General features: G+C 36.7%; 1 non-coding gene across 1 annotated transcript; it reads left to right on the top strand.

Annotated features, from left to right (window-relative positions):
* Positions 1–2,470: 2,470 nt before the first annotated feature.
* On the top strand, positions 2,471–2,577 carry LOC124109586 (U6 spliceosomal RNA). The gene has a single exon (XR_006857028.1). It is a non-coding gene; the product is annotated as a U6 spliceosomal RNA (small nuclear RNA).
* Positions 2,578–5,770: the final 3,193 nt, after the last annotated feature.

Here is a 5,770-nt window from a genome sequence, read left to right as displayed (position 1 = left end):
AGTGATAGAGAATAATAATAATTATTATTATTATTCTCTATCACTGTAATAGAGAACACAAGGAGTAGGGAAGGAGTATAAGGAGAAGGGAAGTGATGTTTTCCATAATTTTAAGCCTGTTGGGTTTATGATGTACCCAGAGCATACACACGGCAGACGGCAGCTCTGGAGAAAGTTTTCAGGTTATAGCTGTAAACTTGGTCTCATTACAATATCAGTGATAGTTAAAAGCCATATCAGTGAGTCAAGTAACTCAGAAAGAATGCAAAGCCAGAGAATTTTTCTTTCAATTCACTGTGAAGTTGTGAACTTGTACTTTTAGTAGTGTGCTCATCTCTGCCATTAACTCTGGATTTTGAATACAGCACTGGTCATAAATGGATCCACCTGCCTGATTTATCATTAATTTGTGTATCTTTAAGGTTACTCTTTAAAGTTTAGACATGGAGGCTCATGTTAGGTGAAGAAGCACACAAGAAAAGAAACAAGCAACTGCCTAGGTGAGGTGGCTACTGGAAAGGCTAAGGAAGAAAGAGCTTGAGTTCAAGGTCAGCCTTGGTAATTTAGCAAAATTTTATTTTGGCTCAAATTAAAAACTACAAAAAGGGCTAGGGATGTAGCTCAGTGGTAAAGTGCCCCTGGTTTCAATCTCCAGTACCCAAAATAAGAGAAAAGAAGGAAGGAAGGAAGGAAGGGAGGGAGGGAGGGAGGGGAAAGAAGTATGAAACAAGCAACTAAACAAAAGTATCTAAAATTGAATATTTTGACTGTCCTTCAGGATTATTTCTTTATCTTCCAGGGTTTGAAAATACTCCCAACATACTAATTCTTCAGTTTGCTGTACTTCTTAGTTCAGTTTTTATATTGGACTCTACCTGTCCAGCAAAGATGTCATTGTATATTTAAACATTCTAATTCTTTGTTTTTTTAATAGGTCATTTGAAAATATGCTGTCAAGGTAACAATTTAGCATTGCCACCAGAAGATCTCCTGTGGAACTTTTAAAATGACAGCTGAATTCTTTGATTCTTTTCTAACCAAACAACCTCTATTACTTTTTGTTCACTTCTAAGTCAAATCAAGAGTACTTTCTGAGCAGCTTCAAGGAAAGAACCATGAATAAAACTCTTGTAATGACATTTCAGAACCATGTGTGGCAACCATGCAGATTAGCACTCCAAGGGCTTCTAAAAATAGACCTTGTATAACTGGGCAAAATGAGTGGGTGAGTAGATTTTTCAGTAGGGCCATGACCTCTAAGATTTTCTGTTGTCCTTCCTATGGTCAATAAACTGAACAAAGTGCTAATTCTTTTTCATAGGAAGAGTCTGTTATGAGTCTGGGATCAAATTTTAAATTTTATTTTGCTTTTTGTCTCATATATATATATATATATATATATATATATATATATATATGGGGTGGGGTACCAGAGATTGAACCACTGAGCCACATCCCAAGCCCTTTTTATTTTTTATTTTGAGACAAGGACTAGCTAAATTGTTTAGGGCCTAAGTTGCTAAGACTGGACTTGAACTTGCAATCCTCCAGCCTCAGCCTCCACAGTTGCTGGGATTATAGGTGTATGTCACCGCACCCAGCATACTATTGCTGTTTTTAATGGAAAATGTGGGTAACCTGTACCTCCTCTTCTATGTTCCATTTTCAGGGTAAACAGTTTAGTACCACCATTCCAACAATTCCAATTCGTGGCAGTATTTCATAAGCCAGGACTCTGATTCAGAATCCTAAACATCATATTGTTCAGCATTAATTAAGTTAATACTAATCAACTGGAACTGACAAAACAAAATGAAACTCCAGTGCCATTGCTGGTCCTTTGTCCTGATTCAGGACAGGCATCCAATATGATTTTTGAGATAAAATGTGGACTGAGAGCTGGGCTTAATGGTGCACTCCTGTAGTCCTAGCTATTAGGGAGAATTATTTGAGTCTAGGAGCTTGAAATCAGGCTAGGTGACATAATGAGACCCTATCTCAAAAAAAAAAAAAAAAGGAACTAAGAATACAAAGATAAGCAGAATCATATTCTGTCTCCAAGAAGCTCACAGTGGAGTAAAAAAGAGACATGCCAGCCATCAATGAGCAATACAATGAGACAAATGAAATAAGGGAGATTATCTCATACATGCAGATTAAATCTGCTTTTACAGTTTAAACAAGAAAGGGGAGAAGAAAAAGAACATTCTCTTTTTGGGGAGAAGAGGTACTAGGAATTAAACCCAGGGGCACTTCACTACTGAGTTACATTCCCAGCCCTTTTTTGTTTTGCTTTAAGTATTTTGTTTTTTAGTTGTAGGTGGACACAATACCTTTATTTTATTTTTATGTGGTGCTGAGGATTGAACTCAGTGCCCAGCACGTGCTAGGCAAGCACTCTACCGCTGAGCCACAACCCCAGCCCTTCCCAGCCCATTTTTTTGTTTGTTTGTTTTAAGACAAGGTCTCTGTGCTCGCTTCGGCAGCACATATACTAAAATTGGAACGATACAAAGAAGATTAGCATGGTCCCTGCGCAAGGATGACATGCAAATTCGTGAAGTGTTCCATATTTTTTGTGACTGCATGACCACTGTAATTCTGTAACCTGTATACTCAGAAAAATGAGAAATTATATCCCATCTGATTCAAATGTATGAATCATTGTACGGTCATGATCATTGATTGTACTGTCATGTGTAACTAAGTAAAACAAACAAACAAAAAGACAGGGTCTCACTCAGTTGCTGAGGCTGTTCTTGAACTTGCAATCCTACTGCCTCAGCCTCCCAAGCTACCAGGATTACAGGCATACACTACTGTACTGGGCAAGAACATACTCTTAATCTATTTTATCTATGCAAGTACATGGGATACATACAAAGTTGTTACCCTCTACCCAAACTGACATCCATAAGCTCAGGAGCAGATCAACTTGCTTCATTCATCACATAAGGGGATTGAAAATTATCATTCTGAAGTGTCACAAAAGGGACTTAAGGTTAACAATAAGCATAAATTTTTATTTCATCCAGGTAGACACGATCAAAATAAAGTCATTTGCTAAAAGTCCTCTATTTAACATGGAACAAATCCAAGATAGCACTGGGATACATAAAGTTATTCTATAAGAAATTTTTAAAAAATTCTCCAGTGATCCTCAAAGCGAATCTTGCAAGTCCAATGTCCAGCAACAGACTCTATAACTAAAGGAGGGAGATGGAGAAAGTGGAAGAGATTCAACAGAGAGTCACAGAGATGATTAAAGGGTTGGAAAAATAGGAGCTAGAAATTATTTAGCCCAAGTTAGAGCAGACTACTAGGTTTCTTAATAACAGTATTCAAGCATAGGAAGGGTTGTTATATACAAGATGATGAACAGCTGCTTTCTATCTCAACTGGAGAGTGAACAGAAGAAATAGACTTTGATTAAAGAATGGAAGGTTCAAGTTAGACATGAAAAAGAACTTTGAAAATGAGGATTATTGAATGTGGGATCATCCCATGATCCTCTTTCTGCACCTGTTCTTTAAATAATGCTGTCTCATAGGTTCTTTTTGAAGTTCTCTATCCTCACTTTACATGTTCTCTTTAGTTTATTTCATTTACTCTCATTTCAGTTACCTTTAAAAGCCCATAATCCTCAAATCTAGCTCTAAATATTTTCAATCCAGACTATTCTCCAAATGCTTACTAGGCATCAGTCTTTTTTTATTTTTATGTACTAGGGATTGAACCCAGGGGTGCTTTACCACTGAGCTATATCTCCAGCCTTTTTTATTTTTTATTTTGAGGCAGGGTCTCACCAAATTGCTGAGGCTGGCTTTAAACTTGTGATCCTCCTGAGATGCTGGGATCACAGGTGCACACCATTGCAACCAGGGATCAGGCTTTCATCAGTGCTCTTCCAGTGAACCACGTTCCCAGCGTTATCATGTTCTTTTGAATGTCTTAAAAGAACCTCAAAATCAGATTTCCAAAACTGAACTCACAATTTTACTCCCCCCCCAACTTTCTTTTTCTAATGTCAGTAGTCTCTGTGAATGGTGCCAGAAACCTGGGAGTTATTAACACAGTTCTTTTTTATTATTGTAATTTGTTATATATGACATCAGAATGTATTATGATTCATATTATACATATAGAGCAAAATTTTTCATATCTCTGGTTGTACACACTGTCATACCATTCCTTAACACCGTTCTTTTTAAATTCATCACTGACTTCTATAAATTTCCCTCCTAAATAGCTCTTGAATTTGTTCAGTCTCTCACCTTTAGCATTATCAGCCAATTGAAGCTTTTTTATCATGTCTTGTAATAGCCTCTATATGCTCAGTGTCTCTTCTCAATCATTCTTTGCAACAATGATGATGTCAAAATCCCAATGTGATCGTGGTACTTTATTCTGTCTCTTCTCCCTACTTCATTCAAACCTTCAGAAGCTTCCCATTGTTCTTTCTTTTTTTTTCCTTTTTCTTTTTTTAGTAAGATTACAAATTTCCCATTGTTCTTATCAAATAAGGACTATAAATTTTTTTTACAAAAAAACTTTAAACTGCCACAGGGTCCTGCACCATGGACCTCCCCACACTTCTTTTCACACACATCTTATCTTACATTCTGCTCCACCCCCCCAATAGCTCCAACTATTTGGGCTTGCTTTTCATCCTTCAATCCTGTGATGACCCATTCCTCTGCAGGCATTGCACAGGATGGAAAGCCATCTTTCTTCTCAAATTCACCTGGTTTACTCCTCATCATCATTCAGCTTGAGAGTTTTGTTCCAGGGAAGTATTCTCTGAACATCCTCAGATATTTCTATAACAAGCTCCCAAAGTGCCACATTCTTTCCCTTTTCCCTCCACATCCTTCCCCTCTGCTTTCTTTTACAGTTGTTGTTGTGATTGTCAACCTCCTCCATTAGATGATGAGCTTTATGAAAATTATGTCCATTCTTATTTTTAAAAAATGTTTGACACATAATCATTATATAGATTCATGGATTACAGTATGATCTTTCAATATATGTGTACAATGTGTAATGACCAGATTGCAATTAGCATATCTATCATCTGGACTGTTTATTCTTGCTTACCATTTTATCTGCAGTACCTGACAAATATAAAGTATTTGAATATGAATATGAATATTCAAAAATGAATATGAAGAAATTAATCTGTTGGTTTATTTACCAGGCACTGTGCTAAGTGCTTTAACTACATTAGCTCATTAAATCTTCACAAGTTTATGAGGTTACTACTATTTTCTTACTAATTCCATTTTACAAATGAGGAAATTTAAGCAATTTGCCAATGGCCTCACAATACAAATACTATCTCTACAGTAGAACTACGTGACAGTGTGACTGGAGCTCATCATTTGGGGATGTAAATGTGTTAACTAAAGTAACATGGAGCATATGAGCATTTTAGTCTGTGGAGCAAACCTGAAAATCCTGAAACATTTGAGTCAACCACAGAAACCCACAGTTGTTAGGTCGGGTTACTTAAACAGAAGAAAAAAGTAGGTTGTACCTGAATTGTACTTGTTTAATGAACCTAATTATTCCACTGACCAACAAGGCATAATAACTTTGCAGTGTACAACTCTGGCCCAGGAAAAGATAGCTCCATCAAGAAACATACCAAGCCAAAATAATGACTTCTCATTTCACCTACAGGAAAATAACACACCTGCCTCACTTGTTGATTGTCGTTGTGAAACAGATAAGACTAATGACTCACTGACATAAACTTACTATAGTAATG

This window comes from Marmota monax, unplaced genomic scaffold, assembly GCF_021218885.2.
Source record: "Marmota monax isolate L192 unplaced genomic scaffold, Marmota_monax_Labrador192_F-V1.1 WCK01_AAM20220418_F8-fsc00115, whole genome shotgun sequence".
NCBI lineage: Eukaryota > Metazoa > Chordata > Mammalia > Rodentia > Sciuridae > Marmota > Marmota monax.
Note: the sequence above shows the minus strand (reverse complement) of the source record. Positions and strands in the feature narration are given on the sequence as shown.